General features: G+C 48.6%; 1 protein-coding gene across 6 annotated transcripts in view; it reads right to left on the reverse strand.

The window, feature by feature from the left end:
- The window catches only part of LRCH3 (leucine rich repeats and calponin homology domain containing 3), a 1,351,362-nt gene that overhangs the window by 222,056 nt on the left and 1,108,639 nt on the right, over positions 1–20,667 (reverse strand). The window lies entirely within an intron of this gene.

Below are 20,667 nucleotides of genomic sequence, written 5' to 3' on the forward strand. Positions count from 1 at the left end.
TGACGCATGGGAGTTGAGGCCTCTACATGATATGGTACAAGGGTTGACTATTGTGGGAGAAAGCAGTATCCAGCCAAGACCCCATCTCTCTTCACCACCACTCTCCTATCGTATATACATCTATAGTATGCTAGAAGTATAAAGGACTGAGATGAGGAAGAATAGCAATGACTATCATGAAGATCTGAGTCAAGAAACTGACAAGGAACAGGCGCAGATCTGCAGGGATCACTCTGATAAACCTGTCTGAGTGGTCTAGTATTCAGTCACAGGCCTTACTGGATACAGACATAAAAACCAACATCGGGCTCACCAGTGTGTGAGGATACTCCAGAGAGGACCCCGCGAGAGGGACCAGTGGTCGGCGAGGAAAGCAGCAGGAGCAGACCCTGCGCTAAGACATTTAAGTGGCGGTCTCCACCAGATATGCTGAGCAAACTGAGAGGCTGGCAGGGGAAGATGCCAGCAGCGCAGCCCTGCAGGATGATGCCTTCCGACTTGGAGAAAGACACCGAACAGGGACAGAAGCTGCAAAGTCACTGCGGCTAGCCGAGAAGAGCTCCAGAGCGCCGGTGAAGCAGAGAAAGACCTGGGAAAGCCCAGGACCAGCAGGAGAGCTGCAGCCAAGACCCTAAATGTATTTGGGTGGCTGAGCCTACGGTTGGGGGTCCCCAGAGGGTATAAGAAACCCTGATAGCAACAGTATATGGAAAGCCGGGGAAAGCGGATAACCCCTGCAAGGCACTAAGAAAGTCATTATCACAACACTGTAACAAAGGGAATAGGCTCTGGGACTCTTAATAAGAAAAGATCATATCAAGTTTCAAGAGTACACAAACATCTTTGTGATAGTACGTGGAGGAAATGCTACCCAGGGCTGTCAAATAGGCAAGTGAAGAGAACTTTGGGAATAAGATATATGAATACAGGCATGGGAGAAAAAGTGAACCAGGTCCAACAGTCAAGGCCAAGTACCAACCAGAGGTTGGAGAAGCATCCAAACTCCTCCTCTTCATTTCAGTGCCTGGTAGAAGGAAACCAGGCCTGCCAACCAGGGTCAAGGACCCACCGCAGCTTGGAGGAGCATCCAAGCCAAGAAATCAGAGAAAGGCCAGTTGGGGATAGAAGACCATCTCTCAGCAGTTTCGGAACTGTCTGAGAAGACAGGGAAAAGCTGGAGACATGTCCCTCAACACTTGAGATTGAACTTTAGAAACTGGCAAAAACCAGAACGGTCTCTGTCCAGGGGAAGGGAGTCATTCCTCTGGACTAGGAAGAACTTTTTGATTTAGTTTAACACAGAGACTGGGGGGCAAAGCTACGATTCTGACATCGAACTGTGGGCTTTTGCTTTTGGACCTCCTGACACTAGTATTTTTGGTTGAGGCAGGGAATGCCCTCTTACAGTTAGGGCAAGATAGGGTTTCGTTTCACTTACCACTTTGAATATACATTTATGTTGACCACAATAACCCCTCCTTGTCAGTCTAACTACTGCACCCTTATAATATACATACCTGGGATAGAAGGGAGGGTGTTGTGCAGCAGGGCGAGCAAACGATATAGGCAAAAAAGGATTAATCAGCACCAAACAGTGTCTGTTTGCACAGTGCTGTGAATTAGCAGGAGAGGTAGGAAAAAGTAGATGTCTGTCACCAATCCAAAATTATCGAAGCACCCCAAAATTTCTTCTGTATACAACTGGAACAATGCATTTTCAATTTAAATGTGTTCAAAATATCAGTCCCCAAAACCTGGCGTTGCCCACAGAATCAACCGTTGTTCAAAAAGCAAACTCTACATGTAAAGCAAAGGTTTGTGCTAATATGTTGCCAATTAACCAAACTGACATGCTAATCTGGCTTACCAACAGGCAATAGCTCCAAAAAGTACACATGTAATACAACAGCGAAAAGATTAGCAGGCACTCGGGAGCAACCGGTGAAGCATTCTGGTACATTATAAAGCACCCAAATTAAAAAGGGCCTTTGAGACGTGGCATCCTTAATATTACCAAAAAATGGAAGCTGGGAACATTACAGAAGTGCAATTGGTTGTTTAATTTCGATTTCTTTTAAGAATGACTAAGAATGCAGATGTAGGTTTCAAGCGATACACACTGGTTTACAAATCGAAAGTGAGGCCATAGTCATATTGTATGCAAATAAAATACTATCTGCCAGCAGCTATAACATTTTATTAGACCTCTAGCTCCCAAACAAATGTGGAATCCAGATTACTTTGTGTGACAGGGTAAATAACCTAACCCCTTCAAGAGAGGATGGAGACGCATCTCAGTGTGGGTTGAGAGGCCCATCAGGGTGGAAGCCAGAGCCACTCCTACCCCGGAAGGTGGCAGTTGGGAGGGCCCCAGTCCCTGTCCCCTTCTTTTATTGCCAGAATGTTTGTGGAGAGTACCACAGTAACGCATACCCGTCTCGCATGATGCTGGCCGGGTTTCTTTCCATCTATTGCAGAAAACTACATATTATAGCATGCACCTTGGATGGAGGCCTAGATAATAGGCCAAGTGAGACTCCAGAGAGCTGCAGAGAAACCACGCACCAAAACATGCAACCAAAAAAATCAAAGACACTAAGCGACAACACCGATGAACCCAACAGAGATCAGCACCTATGTGGCAAGCTTCCAAAAGCTTCATTAAATAAGGATGCTACCCTTGTTATGGAGCTGCAGAGTGACTCCCCAGCTAAACCAAAGGATAACCCCTGGGAGACACTCACGCGATCTGGGACATGAACTCTCAAATTCAACACATGGGCTGCCATTGCCAAACCCAGGTTGAACCGTGTACGAGAAAGGGGATGGGATCGATCAGACTCTTTTATTCCCCTTAATTATTAGAACACCTGCCGGGGGGTAGGGGGGAATAATAGTAGGAGATTGTCCCAGGGAACCAGCAGGGAAGGACAGCCAATGGAAGGAAAGGTGTGAAAAACGAATGGAGACTCAGGAAGTAGGGGGGTTGTTCAGGTGAGGTGAGAGGAAGTGTTGGGAGGCCAAGAGACCTGAAGGAGGAAGGAGGGTGCAGAGGATCCTGGAGATGGATTATTCAGGCAGTGTGCAAGATGAGGTATTGGTTGGTTGGAGGATGTGGTACTTGGAGTTGAGTGTAGGGGCAGGGGAGAGTATGGAGTTAGTGAGAAAATGGCAGAGTGAAATCAGGAGAGATTGAGTAAGCTGGTTTGGGCGGAGTTGTAGCAATGTCTGGAAAGTAGTAAGGATGTGAGGGGGGGGGAAGAGAAACAGTAGTGTAGAGAGGGGATAGTAGAAGCGGTGTGGAGAGGGGATAGTAGAAGCGGTGTGGAGAGGGGAGAGTAGCAGCGTGGAGAGGGGAGAGTAGCAGCGTGGAGAGGGGAGAGTAGTAGCAGCGTGGAGAGTAGTAGCAGCGTGGAGAGGGGAGAGTAGTAGCAGCGTGGAGAGGGGAGAGTAGTAGCAGCGTGGAGAGGGGAGAGTAGTAGCAGCGTGGAGAGGGGAGAGTAGTAGCAGCGTGGAGAGGGGAGAGTAGTAGCAGCGTGGAGAGGGGAGAGTAGTAGCAGCGTGGAGAGGGGAGAGTAGTAGCAGCGTGGAGAGGGGAGAGTAGTAGCAGCGTGGAGAGGGGAGAGTAGTAGCAGCGTGGAGAGGGGAGAGTAGTAGCAGCGTGGAGAGGGGAGAGAAGTAGCAGCGTGGAGAGGGGAGAGAAGTAGCAGCGTGGAGAGGGGAGAGAAGTAGCAGTGTGGAGAGGGGAGAGTAGTAGCAGTGTGGAGAGGGGAGAGTAGTAGCGGTGTGGAGAGGGGAGAGTAGTAGTGGTGTGGAGCAGAGGTAGGGAGAGTAGTGAGGAGAAGGGAGAGTAGTGGGGAGAATGGATAGTGGAGGCAGGGAGAGTAGTACTGGTGAGGAAGGAATCTTAAGAGTTTGGAGGTAGATCATAGAGAGAGGAACATCAGAGGGAAAGAGGAGGAAGAATCAGGGAGAGAGAGGAGAGACAGTGGGGGATTAGAGGGCACGGAGAGCAGGAGAAGGAAGGGAGAGATAAGGAGAGGAACACCAGAGCTCAGAAACACAAGGTGGAGTGGGGCTTGAAACATTGTGAGGTACAAACCTTGAGTTGCATCACATTGGGTAGCCTAGATTGTTCCCTGAGGGAGTCTAAATAGATAAAGTGTTTGCCTTTAGGCCACCACATTGAGCTAGATAGTGTTTAGGTAACAGTGGTTATTGATCTTTAGTGAACAGCATGGGGTGGAGCGGCAACTGGGTTAGATAGGGACTGCCCATACCTAGACAGCCCTTTGTGCCCTTTTCTACAAATCAAAATAAAAACCCTTGAACTCTCTCTGAGAGTTGATGTGTTCCTGAGACCATCTTCGACAATTTTCAATTGATTACTCAACATTAATTTGTCAAAACAGTCATAGTATTACAGAGGACATATTTTCACAATAGCGAAAACATTTCTACTTCAAGCATGCTCATCACAGTCACATTCAAGTCTCACACTCAAGGTGCAAACAGGAAGAGAAAGTAAAAGCAAATTAACCAGCTATGTTCCTTCTGGTGCTTGCACGTTTAGCTGCTTTGCAATAGTTTGCCATCTAGTGATTGGTCCAGAATATCACAAGTTACTTTCTGTAAAGCAAAAGATAGTTGCTGATGAGGAGGTCCCTTTCATACTACATTTACAGGCACACACAATGCTCCTCTGAGTTGACTTCCTCTGACGGTTAGCCTGTTTGTGTAATCAGGATGCAAGGTGTGTGCATACTACTGTGAGAGTAATGCAAGTACTGTGCACCAAAAGTACAGCAAATCAATCTTAAAGCGAACAGCCTAGAGGCATGCATACATTATCTAATCTTTATTTCCCGGTAACCCATAGATGGTGGGCAAGTCATTCGAAACAGATTTATGTTCCACAAAGACTATTACTGGTAAGTAACCTTTATAAGATTAACAAATAACGTCAGCCTCTGGTGGTGAGCAGACCTGGAATTTTTGGAGGGATTAATTTGCCTTCGTACCAAGCAGATTGTTGCCATCAAACATGTCCAGAGGTTCTGCCTGGGCATCCGAGGGAAAACCAGAGGTTCACAGCCAAATGTACCTCCTTAGTACCGTACCGGTAGTCATAGTTCTTGCCATGCAGTCAGCATTATCCAGGCCCGATTGCAGGACCTGGTGTTAAGCCTTCTTGCCATCCTTCCCCAAGGCCTCAAAACCAAATGTCGCCCACAGATATGTGTTCCGTCACCTCTGAAATAACTGACCAAAGTCCAAATTGAAATTTGGCTAAGGAACAGGAGGCACTGACGCATCCCAGTCCAAGGCTTGCTCAGTCACATCTAACTTCTACCTCTCCTAATCCGATGGGAAGGATGTAGTCTTCAGGTTCACTGTGGCAGCCTGGACAACTACGCTTCCAGGCGATGCATGGGTGGAGTAGTGGGTCTGAAGGTGTTGGCCGGTGCTTCTTGAACAGAGGGTGAGTTATTAGAACCACTTTGTGATTAGATTCACAAGCTTTGCATAGATTAGCAAGCAGTACCAGAAGAAGGTGGTGGGCAAGCAGCGGGTGCAGTAAAGAACAGATGCTTAAGAACCGTTTGCTTCCTTGTTTATCAGCTCTGGCCTGTGCATCGCCACAATAGTGTTGAGTAAAAGTATCGACTGAAGTCCAAGTTGCAGCCTTGCATATCTCATCTAATGGTACGTTGGCAGTAAAAGCCAATGTTTCACTTGGGCTACGTGTGGAATGAGATCGTGGTGCAAATGGTCATGTTTTATGTGCTAGAGGATTGCCAAGTTGAATGTATTTGATAATACACCTAGAAATTGTAGTGCGTTTTACACGATTCCCTTCTCGGTTCTCTGCAAAAGAACCAAAGGACTGGTTTTCCCAATTGTTTTTGTTTTATTTAGTTAAGACATTACAGCTCTACGAATATCCACTGTGTGTAGAGTTTTTTCCTCCCAACTTAAAAATAAATATTGGGACAAAAGAGAGCAATTCAATGGACTGACAGGACCTTTTGAAAAGCATTTCCGGTGAGAGCAGAGGACAAGTTATTAGAACCACCTCGTGCTTGTGAATGGAGAGAAAGGTCCCGTAACAGAAAGAGCCTGTAAATCACTTATTCTTGTAATGGGTGTGACCGCTATTAGAAAAGCGATTGTATGTGAAGTCGCATTATAGCCTTATGCATCGACTCAAAGGGGGCACACACAAGTGTGAAAAACCTGAGGGTATTCTCCCAAGAAGATCCTGGGAATGCCTTTTTCAGGTGGCATGAGAAGAACTGGCCCTCTCAGATCTTACCCCTAGGGGTAGACGAGGGAGGATCACCTGGGTAGGGGAACCCAGGGTTATGCGGTATTATACCAGGGAAGAAGGTGAGGAGGACGAAGTCCCTGAAGCTTTTGTGAGCTGTTCCAGATCTACCACCCTTCAACCCAATTAATCTCCCTTATCCAAAGCCAACAAACCATCCGCCTATGGTAAGCCCTTTAGGAACCCAAACCCCAGTGCTGTGGGAAGCTACATCTCCCAGGATCCCTGTTTTTCTGTTGCATACCCGGATAAACCCAGTCATTCTTCTCCCTATCCCTCTGATTATTATTCACGAATTCCCAGTTTGAGTTAACCAAACACCGCCCCCCTCCACCTCCCTATTCATCTCATCCTTTTGGATTAATCAAAACCCCTAGGATGAAGAATATAATTTCTCACAAGACCTTTTCCTCACCCCCCTCCCCCCCATCAGGTGGGATACTCAGAAACTCTTACCCCCCCACCCCCTTTTCTGACACAAACCCTTTCGCACACCTTGAAAGACAACGGACTAACACCAATACAAGGGTCAGGTAAAGTCAGGCAATTGACCAGAACCACACACCCCCCGACGGCCCTTCCACACATGGATAAAAGATGGAGCACGAAAGCACACTACGAGCAATGCAGACCGCACGACAAGACAGCTATCCAAGCACGGCAGTTCAAGAGGATAAAGATAGCGAGAACCGAAAGGGCGACAAGGAGAGAAGCGACCTTGTCCTTTGCAACCCAGACCTGCAAAGCCTCCGTGCAAGGAATCTTAAGACCGCAAACAATATCCAGCGTGTGTTGCACAAGATGTCAACGGTACATGGAGCATGCCTACACTGATAAGCAGGACAGGGAGAGACACGTGCTACCGTGGTGCTGTCCTTGACTCCAGACACAAGAAAAGCCAAGCAGTTCATCATAGCCACTGAGTCGAGGAGAGAACCGATAAGAAACAGAACTGTGTTGAACGAAAGTGGCAAATGAGAAATTTAAAGAAAGTTCAAAGAACTTAACATTTTATGGGAAAACCAGCTGCAGAGGGGTCCGGCATCACGTAGGTGCTCACTTGAGAGACTCTGGTTAATTCCCCTAGGGTTGAAACTACGGATACCAGAAGGCCCAAGGAGAGCCGCAAGGAAAAGGTCTAAGTGGTCATACAGGGGTCTGATATAATATATTTTATTTATATCGCACTCGTACACAAGTGTTTCAGAGCGCGGCAAGGGAGGGTACCAGGGGAGAACAAAACAACAATCTTACTAGGCCCAGAGACATTGAGAACGTGCAAGTGCATGGGAAAGGGGAAAAGTGCATGGAAGGCGGGTGAAGTGGAAAGTGCGGAGCAGAAGAGAATCTGATGATTGATAGATACATGAAATAAATAATAAAGGCAATAAACGGTGGTAGTGCAGCCAGCAAATGGCAAGTGCTGGGTTTAAGACAGCAGACAGGATATGTTGGAATGAGCGCAGAAAGAACAGAAAGGGGGTTGGGGACTGTATCGGTACAGATACAGACCCCAGTGCAAGGGGTGGCAGTGCAGGAGGGTGACAGGGTGAGTAGGTACCTGGGCCTGGAGGACAGAGGGTGGCCAGGTGCCGAGAGAGAAACAGATCAGCAGGGGAGTGCGAAGTCAGAAGCAAAGAGGAAGGTCTTGAGTTGCTTCCGAAACCGGGGATGGTTCTCCTCAAGTTTCAGGGTGGCAGGGAGGCTGTTCCAACGGGTGGCCCCAGCCAAAGACAGATCTACACCCAGCTTGTTTCTTTGAAAAACGACTGACCCTGAGGGAGTTAGAGGTAGAGGAGCGAAGAGCTCAAGAGGGGAGGTATTTACAGAGGGATAGTTGAAGGTATTTGGGACCTAGGTCCCAGAAAGCCTTGTGGACAGTGCAGAGGGTTTTGAATTTAATCCTTGCATCCACTGGGAGCCAAGGGATTTCAGAGCTGGGGAGATATACGATCCCAGGGCTTGAGGCCAAGGACAAGTCTTGCAGTCCTGTTCTGGATTAGTTGTAAAGGGCGGACCATAGAGGCAGGTAGATTTAGAAAAGTAGAAAGAACTGTGTAATTGGCAAAAGTTGCCAAGAGTGAACCAGACGGAGGGATGCGGATGGAATGGGGCGAAGCCTGAAGTCCCGATGAATGGTGTTGACAAGAGTGAACCAGACAGTGGGATGTCCTTAATGTCTTTTTAAAAAGACATTAAGGTTTGTGAGTGCCATAAGTGGAATTGATTTCACATAAGCCCTAGCAAACTAGGCGGAGGAAGGCAAACATTCGAGAAGTGTCTGAGCCCAGAAGAGGTAGACCCAAGGGTGAGAAGCCCTCATACCACTGACAAGCGAATGCAAATGAGAGATCTTTTGAATACAAGCCAGAGTGAACCTGACGGAGGGAGGCTGATTTTCGAGAGGGGTCTCAGCCCAGAAGAGGGGGACCCAGAGGTGAAGAATTATCACTCAAGTACAATCAGAAAGGAACTTTTGTTTATACTTTTGAACCCATCAGGCCCTCGAAAGCAAGAAACGTAACCACCGAAGGTCCCGATGCCACAATGAACTTTTTGTGGATCTGAGCCCAGGAGAGGGGGATCCAGGAGTGAAAGGTCATCACCCAAGGTGCCTACGGAAAGGAACTGTTATTTTGGAACACATCAGGTCCTCGGAGGCAAGAGACTTTTTGTAGACAAAAGACTTAACCACCAAAGTTCCTGATAGCTATGAACAGAACTGTCTCGTGCTGGGAAAGCTCGGGAGTGTGCTGTGCTCAAGAGTCCCACCTTGTCCTGTGCTCAAAACATGGGGAAGGGAGACCCCTGGCTACCACATCCCGACGTATCATTTGTGAGCACTTCTTTCTTTCTTGTGAACACTATCCCATACTTATTTGTCTTTAGTTGTAAGCATTGACAATATTTCTTTTATTTGACAAGACACCACTAGGACTGCCTTATTATTTGATGGTCGTAGTTTGTTCCCATCTTAGGTTTAAGATTAAGCGTTTTTCCAACCTACCTATACGGTTTAATAAACATCCTTGAACTGTGAACACTTGTGTCTGTCTTTACTGTTGCCACCCTGAGTTCCTTAAAGAAACATTTGCATATCGATATTGACATCCTGCCCAGGGGTGGATGTGCAACTGGGGATACGTTTTACCCCTTTAATGAAACCCTGGACTACAAGAAATTTCCACCAGGATATATTCTCTTGTGACGAGGTGTAGGCTGCTAGTACAGAGAGATACACCTTAAGGGAGTTAAAAACCAACCGAGAATCTAAGAGGTGTAATAGGGCAAAATCTCTGTAGGAGAATAGTCAAGAGTTGATACTCTTCTGGGCGCAACAAATGACACAACGTTTTCACTTGTTGAAACAACAGTGTCTAGTATTGGGTTCAATGGATTCCCTTAGTATTTTGCATTTCGCTGGAAGGAGCTAAAGGTTGAACTCTAACTTCAGGAGACATGCTGCCAAGTCCAACGTTTATCGGCATGGATGTGCTAAATGTCTGTGTTGTGTTTGTACCTTATGTACTATTTGGAATTTTACATGTGGTTGAATCGTCATCCCCATAAGGTGGGTGCTTGCCTTGCCTATTTCGATACAATGGATATTGGAGTTGTTTGTGAAGTAGCTTGTGTATTAATTTGCGAAGCAGTGGCATCAGTGTAAATATATATGCAAATATGTCCGACCAACTCATCCATAGAGTTTTCCCTAGTGACCCTTTAACCGAGTATGTGGATGCAAATTTCAGCCAGTTGGCGTTCCGGGCTGTTGCAAACAGATACGCTGATGGCAGTCCCCACATCTTGAAAATTTGTTTAGTTTGTTAGAAAATATTTTCTTTTTGCACATTTGCCTCTATAGATTCTTATTGGACCCCCGGGCTTTTTGCTTATATTTCTAGTCCTTTGCTGACTTTTGGAGGTCAGTGAAGCCCTCGACTTCCATTCGCTTGCCTGCTTTGCTCATTCATGTGGGGAAATTGACTTGTCCCAAAGACTGTCAGTACTGAAAGACTGTCTCCTTTGGATGTTTTGCATGTTTCCAATAGCATATATCACCTTACAGTGAAGTGCAGTTAGGATACACTGCATCCTTATAACTTGTACCGAATGGCTTTTACGTTACTTTGAAGATGTGCCGATGACAAGATGTTGGCAGCTGTGTGATTTTTACAGTTTGTGATATTTTTCTTGTGCACTTTTGCCCTTATCATGAATGGCTACTAAAGATGGTTGGCACCCTAAAATGGCCAAGCCATGACATTTTCGTTTGTTCTTTGACCATCTTGTCCTTTGGCCTTCTTCCTGCCTTCTCAGGACTGGAAATGCCATATTTGATGACCCCCTTTGCCGGTGAAAGCTGCTTCTTCCGCAGGAACCTGGGCTTTGTTTGTGTAAGCCAGAGGAGGGGGCTGGGACGGTATGGTCCCAGTCCATAGCCTTTGACGCCCCAAATGTTTATTGCTGGTGTGAGAAACCTGAAGGTGTCTCTCTAGGAAGTCCCCAGAGATCTGTCATCCACATGGCCAGGACACGGCCATCGCTATTGGATCCAGTTCCTGGTGGTGGACCAGTGAGGGAGGATCACCTGGAAGGAGGGCGGGGGGGTCCTTGGGGAGTGGGACACCGATGGGAGAGATGCAGTATCCCACTTCCTTTGACACCCTTTTACTGTTCTCTCACGTAGGACATTCAAAACCATTACCCCCCGCCCTTTTCCAACACTAACACTTTTGCACAACACAAAAAACAATGGATTTACAGCAGAGCCGTTTACCTGACATGTCCCAATACAAGGGTCAGGCAAGGTCAGGCAATTAACCTGAATCACACACACCCAACACCCCTTTCCCTTCCCCACAGGGATAAAAGGTGGAGCCCGAGAGCACAGTATGAGCACAGCAGACAGCACAACAAGACTGCTGATCAAGCACGGCAGTTCAACAGAAGGAGAAAGGCGGCAGGCATTAAGAGGGTGGCGAGGAGAGAAGAGACCTTGCCCTTTTCGTCCCAGACCCGCAGAACCTTTGTGGAAGAGAGCCTAAGACTGCGGACAATAGCACCAGTGTCTTGCAGCAGATGTCAAGGGTACTCGGGGAAAGCCTACGCTGATAAGTAGGAGCCAGGGAAGCTCTCGCGACCGTGTTACCGGCCTTGACTCTGATGAAGAAACGCTAAGCTGTTTATCTCTGCCGGTGAGTGAAAGGGGGAAACTATAAGAATCGGGCTGTGTTGAGTGAGAATCGCAAATTAGCAAGTTTTGAACCAAGTTCGATGAACTATGAAAGAAGTGTAAAGAGTGTAAAAGGGGAGACCAGCTGCAGAGGGAAACCGGCACCACATGGGTGCTAACTCAAGAAACACTGGTCGATCCCCCATCTGAGTGAAACTACAAAATACTAGAAGGCCGTAGGAGGGCCAGCGAAATAGGTCAAAGTGGTCATAACAGAGGGTCAAGCAAAATCCCTGTACAATCGAAAGACTGATCTGCAAGCTGTGTGAAAGAAAGGGAGGTGAATCATGCAAGCAATTGTGAATGTAAAGTTGGCAAGAGTGAACCCGATCAAGGGATGCTGACGGTACTGAAAAAGTCAATAGGGGTTCAAACCCGACCGAGGGAGAAGCAGGGGTGAAGCCATCACCCTGCGTGAAACTGTGGTAAACAATTAAGAAAGGTCAGCGGCCAGAAAAGAGGGACCCAAGGGTGAATCATTATCACCCTAAAGAACTTTCATTTGGTTAAAGGAACATTTGTTTTTGTTATTTGAACACGTCAAGCCCCAAAGGCAAGAGAGTTTCAAAGGAAAGGAGATTTGGCCATCGACAGTCCTGAGAAATGCCATTGAAATTATAGTTTCCTGCTAGAGAAGCCCGAGACTGTGCTGTGCTCTAAGCTCCCACCTTGCCATGCTCTTAACGTGGGTAAGGGAGAACCAGGCTACCGCATCCCGACATTATTTGAGAACACTTAGTTCTTTTTCTTGAAAGCTATCCCACACCCTTTTGTATTAGTTGTAAGTTTCGGCAATAGGTTTCTTAGTATAGGCCCTTTTATTTTGACAAAGCAACTAGGACTGCCTTATTTTTCATTTGATGGTCGACGCTTGCTCCCATCTTAGATTTAGGTTTAGATTAAGCGTTTTTCCAACCCGCATACAGTATTAATTGTTCAATAAACATCCTTGAACTGTGATCACTTGTGTCTGTCTTACTTGTTGCCACCATGAGTTCTTCACACTGGATGGATGTGATGGCCAATGGTTGTCCAGGATTGGACAACCCTGGGCTGTTTGAATGGTGCAGACCCCTAAAATTGGTGGGCTTGGGCAAGCTCCCAGACTGAATCTTGAATAAAAGGAGGGCTCCTAGCTATAAGAGAAAAAATGGTTGGAAAAATGACTTCTACCAAGGGGAGCAGCCCGCTGACAAGCCGAGGACTTCTGCAGCTGACCAACATCAACTCCATTGATTAGACCATTTAGTCCCTGTGCCTGATCTCAGAAGACCATTGTTGAGCTTCAACCCTTGGATTGGTGGGAACAACCAATCTCGGACCACCCGCCAACCCCTTGGAAGCCTTCGGAAGTGTCCCTAGACCACCGAGTTGACCAACAAGCTAACCTTTTGGCCATCTCACGGCAAGTAAAGCTGTGCTGGGGTTGCTTCTGTGTTCACCGTCGGAAGGTTTCCTGTAGCCACCTGACCTTGGTGACCTCCGCTAGAACAATGCTTCTGCAATGGCGTGAGGTGACATGAAGGGTCTGAATCTTTTTTTAATTTGTGAATTGTCTTCAAGAAGTTGCCTGGAACTGTCTGGTGAGAACGGCAACTAGCTCCCGGCATGAAAAGTGCCATCTGCACCAGCAACCCCTATGCTTCCCTCACCAGAACCAGAAGATTGTAGGGTCAGCAATTTCCAGAAGACCTGCAGTGCCACCTGGAAGAAACGGAATCAGGGGGGGTAAGTGAACATACCCGTTTCCTTCCCCGGTCTAAGATAGTTTAACATTTTATTTTTTGAACATTTGGGTGGCGCCTATACAGCAGAAAGTGTTTCCAGGTGCCACAAGGCTAAGGGGAAGGGGGGAACAGAGGATGATAAACAAACGGTCCTACTAGACCTTGTGACATTCAGATTGTGCAAGTGCAGCAACAGGAAGTTGGTGAGGGGAAGGAAGGGTAGTGTGAGAGGGAAGGGGGTGCAGGAGGGATGGGGCCCAGGAGTTGGGTAAGTGCTAGGTGGGCCTGAAGGGACAGTGCGCTGGGGAGGGATGAGGGTCAGTTAGTGCGAGGAAGGGGGTGGACCAGACTCAGTAGTCTAGCCAGGGAGGGGTGCCCGAAGGCAAGTGCTGGTAAGGGGGAGCTGAGGCAGACTGGTTAAGGGAGAGCCTGGCCCCTGTATGGCTTAGAAGGGACTGGGAAGCCATTTGCAGCAGGGTGCAGTGGGGGGTGGGGGGAGGAGGCAGGAAGAGATAAGCAGGGAAGGAGTAGGAGAAAGGGAAGGTCTTGAGAAGCTTCCGGAACTCAAGGAGATCCAGCTAAAGTCTGAGAGGGGCGTGAGGCCATTTCAGAGTGAGGCTCCAGCTAAAGAAAGATCTACCCCCACTCTCTGCTTGGAGAAACGTCTAACATGCAGAGAGTTAGAGCTAGAGGACCAAATGACTCTAGCTGGGAGGTATTTAGGGAGATAACTCGGGATTTAACTCAGTCCCAGGCCCCAGAAAGTCTTGTAGATGATGCAGAGGGTCTTGAATTTTATCCTTGCATCCACCCAAAGCCAGTGGAGAGATTTTGGGGCTAGAGAAATATGATCCCTGGGCTTGAGGTCAAGAATAAGTCTTGCAATCCGATTCTGTATTAGTTGAAGGGGACGGAGGGAGGAAAGAGGCAGATTGAGGAAGAGGCTGTTGCAGTAGTCCAGCCTGGAGATAACCAGAGCTCTGGAGACATTGAGTTTCTGGGCGAACATGAGAAAAGGGTGAATGCCTGTGAGTAGGTGAAGTTGAAAGTGAGCCTTCTTGGCAAGGTCAGTGATGAGGAGAGAGCGGTGTAGAGCCCTTGTCACTAGAGTGTCTGTGGCCTGGTCGCTGGTCGACAAAGCTGGGCTAAGAAACCTGTGCTATGGCTTGCCTTGGGAATAGGATAGAATGGGGTACTCACCGGATTTGGGATACCAACTTTGAAGAACTTTCAAAGCACCACCACAGCCCACTGCATCAGTTCTGAAATACCATCACTGGAGAAACCATACCTTGGAATTTGTGACTTTTGGGCGCAAGGCCCCTTACATCTTAGGTATGGACTTCATAAGAACGAGGGAAATGGGTTTGTGCTTAGTCTTTTTTCCGGCATCAGATTACTCCGTTTTATTGCATTTAACTTACCTGTGATTTTTATATGCTGCGAAAAACCCCAAGGCTATTCTCAGTCCTAAACCCCCTGGATCGTCTTCTCAGGTGGCCTTGGAAAGGCTATGGCTCTTGGATCCCGGCCTAGGGGGTGGAGAAGTGAGGGAAGATCACCTGGGGGGAGGGTCATCTGGGAATGGGAGCAGGGTAAACACAGGTGACAATCAACCTAACCTTACCGACCTTTATGGGCTATTGTAAGCCATTTTTCATCATGTGACACTTGACAGTACTGAGATGAGGAAGAAGCAACTAAGAGTGAACACTATACCATTTCACCAATTTAGTATAGTGTAGATGCCTGCAAAGTGTTGTGAAGGTCAGGCTTGTCCCCTTAATCATACTCTGGCAAGCTCAATTGAGAAAGCCCACCTGCAACCAGTTAAAGGGCTGCAGGCGTATAAAATGAGACAGAGAACACCACAGAGAGCAACAGGGAGGCCCGTGGGGGAGACCAGCAGGGGAACTTGTTTGAGAGGAGGCGAGCCGTTGGAGAGTTGGACTGCCAGCTGCAGAACGCCGATACGCTGTGGATTGCAGAGAGATGTGGTTTCACGAAGGGTGCAAGCTGGGGCTCCTTGGGGCAGACTGTAGGCGGAGAAGGGAGCCGTGTGGAAAGGCTGTCCATTTCCCTTGAAACAAAAAAGTGCTTGTTCTACTGTGTTGGTGAGCAGACACAGGAGTGTCCGAGGGGCAGACGTTGGACCCCTAACATCAGAAGCAGAGGTTTGTGTGCTCCGCATTGCTGTGAAAGTTATCGATGGAACAGGTGAGTTTCTGACAGATCAGAAACCTGGTATAACTTGGTACGCGAGTGCATGAGCCGGAACATTTCCATTGTTGAAGTTTAAGAAGGAATACTTTGAATCAGAGTGGCCACGTTCATCAGAGAACGTTTTTGAAAGTCTCAGAATGTGAGAACCTTAAACTGAAGCAAAACAAATGCATATTGAATACCGAACTCAACGGAAACTTAAAAACGGCATGAACGCCTATTGAACGCAGAATTAAATGGAACCCGGAAGTTAAGCATATTAAATACAGAATGGAATAAAACTTCATTGGAAAAATAAAGAGAAAGGCCAACGTGACCATATGAAAACAAATTATGGAAAAGGGTGCAAATGCGACAGTCATAAGAAGGTAGGGTGAGAAAGAAATACCCTCAAAGTGCACTTTGAGTGAATGTAGTGCAGCAAAGGGAAGCCAGGGGTGTAAATCAGTACATAAAGCCTACTGGCTGATAAAGAGGAACAGAGTGAAGTTGGCTTGGTGCACAGGAGCCAGTACCAAAGAACCTGTGTGGGCTGAAAAGCCCAGCTATCCTGGTTGCGCCATCAGTGATGTTCGGTCTGACAACTGCATCTAGACAAGTGAGCCCTGAATGCTGAATACCAAGGACATTGTGGTGGTGAAGTTAGCCTTGGTGAAGGGAACCCTGAGGCTTGAGGAACTACCCTTGTTGTCTTGAGAATAAAGCATCAAGACCCTTTTGGGTTTGAACTATGTTGCTTGGATATTGGGGAAGTGATCCCAGAGGATTGTTTGGAACTGCATCACATTGACTTGAGAAAGTTTATCTTGAGACTTTCTTTTAACTATTTTACACTTTGGGAAGGGGAGCTGAAGTAGAGCTCCGAGCTGGAAGAAGTTCAGAACTAAGTTAAACACCATTTCTTTTTGACAACCCTACACATTGTTTAGCTTTAGTTGTGAGGGCAAGTATAGGTTTTCGACACAGGCCCACTTTTAATTAGAACTTTGGCTCAGACTTTTCTTCGTTTCATTCAGGTAGGGAAATCCCAACTTAGCTTAGGGCAAGATAGGCCTTCTACTATCCTGACATTCGATTTAATAAAGTATTTTATTTTGAACTTTAAGTCGGTAGTCTGTATCTTGCTTCATGATGCCTTAAAAAATGGTGTGAGAAGTGGGATGCAGCTCAACCCATACAAGTTGGGGAACCAAAAGATTTAAAAAGCTAAGTGCTAGAGCATCAGACCCCTCAGTAGCCACTACGGGCTCTATCGTGTTTGACAGACCAGTAAGCGGGGCACTGGAGTTCAAAGCTCACAAAATCTACTAGCCCACTCACGTTTTGCGAGGAGATTTTGTGAAGGGCTAGTACCATTTGCATGATACTAGACCTTGCTGGCAATTATGGGGAGGTTCGAAACTTATTTGACATTTACTGCAAACAAACCTTATTTGCAGTAAATGGAAAATCAAAGTTTCAGTGTGCATGGCTGGCCATTCAGTGGCAGCCTTGTGCAAAATATGAATTGTGCTTATGGTGACGGGCACCATTTTGCAGAAAACACTGGTACATTTGTTGTCTCCAGTCAGTTACTCCAGTCCAGGGTGAGCGAATTTCTCTTCTGTAGAGTATTTAAATAAAGGAACTCACCCTTCAGGTCAACTGGGGTTTTTAAGAATTTGCGAGACATGGTGTTATCAGTAGAAAGACTGAGGCGGCCTCTGGCCAGTTGAACAGGTCCAGTGTGGTGGAGGACTCCAGGCGGATGTGCACTGAGGTGCGGTGGAGGATTTGGAGGGAGTGAGTTTGTCCGCAGCTGTGCTCTCTGCCGCGCATTATCTTTGGTGCAGCCAGCGAGGTGGGGTGAGGTGAGCGCTCCAGCCAGCGAGGTGGGGTGAGCACTCTGAACTTGCAGGGGCTGCTGGTGCTGCTGCTGGAGGCAGAGAGCGGCTCTTGGTGTGGAGAGGCAAAGTTCGCCCTCGGCACCAGTCGGTGATGAGACATTACGATTCTGCTGAGTGTGCACTGTGGCCAGCAGAGAGCCCTGGAGGCTGTGGGTTGCCGTGGAGTTGGCTCCTGGGGCCTTCGACCAACTGAGGAAGGCAGCTGCCACACAGGCTGGTCCAGCTGGTAGCGGACCAAAGCGGACATGCTGGGGGTCTGCGGGCGGCGAACAGAGTGGTGCGGCAGCCTGGTCCTGGGATCAGGAGTGGATGAACTGGCTGTGCTGGTGGCCATTTGGAGTTGCAGCACAGTGAGAGGGCAGACCAGAGAAGGTGCGAACGCAATGGATCAACAGATCTCGGTCGTGGGAGCAGAGAGAGTTCTCCCCGAACTGGCGCCAAAGCAGCCAGTTGACAGGCTCTGCTAAGCCGGCAGAGAGTGCATAGTCAGTGTTGTTACCAGTGGCCAACAAGAACGTCCTTCCGGTTATCCTAACATCTCACTAAAACGCTTCACTTCTTTTAACCCCTTAAGTGCCAAGGACGAGGTATCTCGTCCTTGACATTACCATTGCAGTGCTAAGGATGAGATACCTCGTCCTTTTTAGCACTGCACTTCACTTTGTGCGATAGCTGCAAAGCAAAGCAGCGATCGCACAAAAGTGTAATCCAACCTCTGGGCTATGCGAGGAGGAGGTTCCTCCTCATGGCCCGGGGGTTGGATTTCCTTCAGTTTCACGTCAGCGTGCATAATGCACGCGGATGTGAAACTGAAAGTTAATTTCACTGCTGCCGCAGTGAAAAGAGAAGATGAGTTCCCTTCTCCCTCTCCCTCCAGCATTATTGAGCCATTGAGATCGAGGGAGGTGTCTTTGAAGCATTGCTGGTCACGGATCGCTCGATCTGTGCCCAGCAAAAGGTGGGTCAGGGGGGCGGTGAGGGGCTGTTTACTATGTAAGCGGCCCTCTCCCCCCTCTGGCACCCAGAGCATGGGTCAGCCTGTTTTGCCCACCATCTGCCTCTAGGAAAGTGGGGAAAAAATAATAAAGATTGTGTTTTGGATTGGGGCACCCTAAACCACCAGAGACTGAGGTAATGAAAAGGGGGGTGGCACCTCATGTAGCCCTCCCTGGGGGCAGATTTTTGCCTCTAGGAAGGGGTACATGAGATGCCCCCCATCCATTTGGCGGGGGCACCAGAAATCTTGCTACAGGCCCCACTCGCCACCCCAAGCATGGGCAGTATGTTTTGCCCCCCCACTCCCTTGGGGCAGATGGGCACAGTAATGTGGCCATCTGCCCCTAGGGTAGGGGCAAAACAAAAACAGAATAATTAAATTTTATCGGTGGGGGAGCACCCTAAACCACCAGCGACTTATGTAATGGAAAGGGGGGTGGCCCTCATGTAGCCCTCCCTGGGGGCAGATTGCTAGTGCAATCTGCCCGTGTGAATGAGCACATGGGTTTTCACTGAGAGGGAGGGGGGTGTCAGTAGACCACCAGGAAGGCTTGAAAGGGGGGCCGTGATCGGAGAGTAGTAGTTATGATTTGGTTTTGCTGGGCTGACCATAGGTAACAAATGTATTTTATTTCGTTTACAGCTTCTTCTACGTGATCAGCTGCAACGTTATGTGAGTACTGTTTTTATTATTCTACAGTTAGGGCCCATTGTCAGTGGGATGGGTGGGACCTGCGCTGCATTGTTAGTGGTGTGGGCAGTGGGCTGTCTGGTCAGGTATTTTGGTGGGCTGGGACACAACTGCAGGGTCAGGCCACAAATTGCCCCCCATACTAGCCTAACATTGGTGTTTCCCTGGGAGCGGCTGTCTCCCATGTGGGTTGACCGTCCGCAAGCCCAGGCTGCACCTCTGGCTGTGCGGAGTTACAGATGTCACCTCCAGGGAGGAATGGGTATCCTGCCGGGGCTTCCCGGAACTGCAGCTGGACTTGGGGATGGTTGACCCACATGGGAGACAAGGCGCCCAAGACCAGGGACATCATCCTCCCCCACTACCCCACCCACCCCCCATCTTCCTGGAGCTCTGGCTGGCTTGCATTACAGCTTTTCCCTCTGGTAAAGGACAGGAACCCTGCCGGGGCTCCCTGGGACTGCCGCTGTGCTTGGGGGTGGTTGACCCACATGGGAGACAGATGCCCAAGGCCAAGGACATCACTCCCGACCATCCTGGAGCTCTGGCAGACTGCGTTACAGAATTTCCCTCTTGGAATGGATGGGGACCCTGCCGGTGCTCACTGCGACTGCCGCTGCACTTGGGGATGGTCAACCCACATGGGAGACAGCCGGCCAGGTCTGGGGACATAACCCCCAGACTATAATGGAGATCTGGTGGGCCTGCAGTACAGCTTCTACCTCTGGGAAAGGATGGGGACCCTGCCGGGACTCCCTGGAACTACCGCTGTGCTTGGAGATGGCAGACCCACATGGGAGATGGATGCCCAAGGTCGGGGACATCACCCCGAACCGTCCTGGAGTTCTGGCTGGTCTGCGTTACAGCTTTTCCCTCAGGGGAGGTATTGGCACACTGCCAGGGTTACCTGGTGGGGAGAACCTGTAAAACAGGCCAGCCAGAGCTCCAGGATGACCGGGGGTGATGTCCCCGGGCTTGGGCAGCAGTCTCTGTCAGTCGACCATCCCGAAGCACAGCAGCAGTACCAGGGAGCCCCGGCAGGGTCTCAACTTTTCCTGAGGGAAATTCTCCAACGCAGGCCAGCCAGCACCCCTGGGGGTCAGGGGTGATGTCCCTGGCCTTGGGCGGCTGTCTCCCATGTGGTTTGACCATTCCCAAGCCCAGCAGCGGTTCCAGGGAGTCCCGGCAGGAAATCCAGTCCTTTCCTGAAGGGAAAAGCTGTAACGCAGGCCAAAGGGGACGTTCCCTTTACGCCCAGGTAGGTGCACCCCACACATGTGGGGTACCAGTTTCGTCGGGACACCTGTAAGAATGCGGGAAGGTAGGACATGGGGGTGTTGGCGTGTTTCGGTGTTTTTTTTCACCAAACATCAGCATTTGCTGGGGCTTGTGGGTAATATTCGATTCGCGAAAGTCAGACCTCTGGTGATTCCCACGTGTGTATTCTTTTCAGAAATGCATGGGGTTCTCGGTTTTTTTTCGTGGCTGCAACACCCCAGGCCCAAATCTGAAGGTTGTCCACATGAGCAAAATCTGCTTTGCCGAAAAAGTTTGGGTTACCAGTGGTTTAGCCTTTGCGC

This window comes from Ambystoma mexicanum, chromosome 10, assembly GCF_040938575.1.
Source record: "Ambystoma mexicanum isolate Mex_15411 chromosome 10, UKY_AmexF1_1, whole genome shotgun sequence".
NCBI lineage: Eukaryota > Metazoa > Chordata > Amphibia > Caudata > Ambystomatidae > Ambystoma > Ambystoma mexicanum.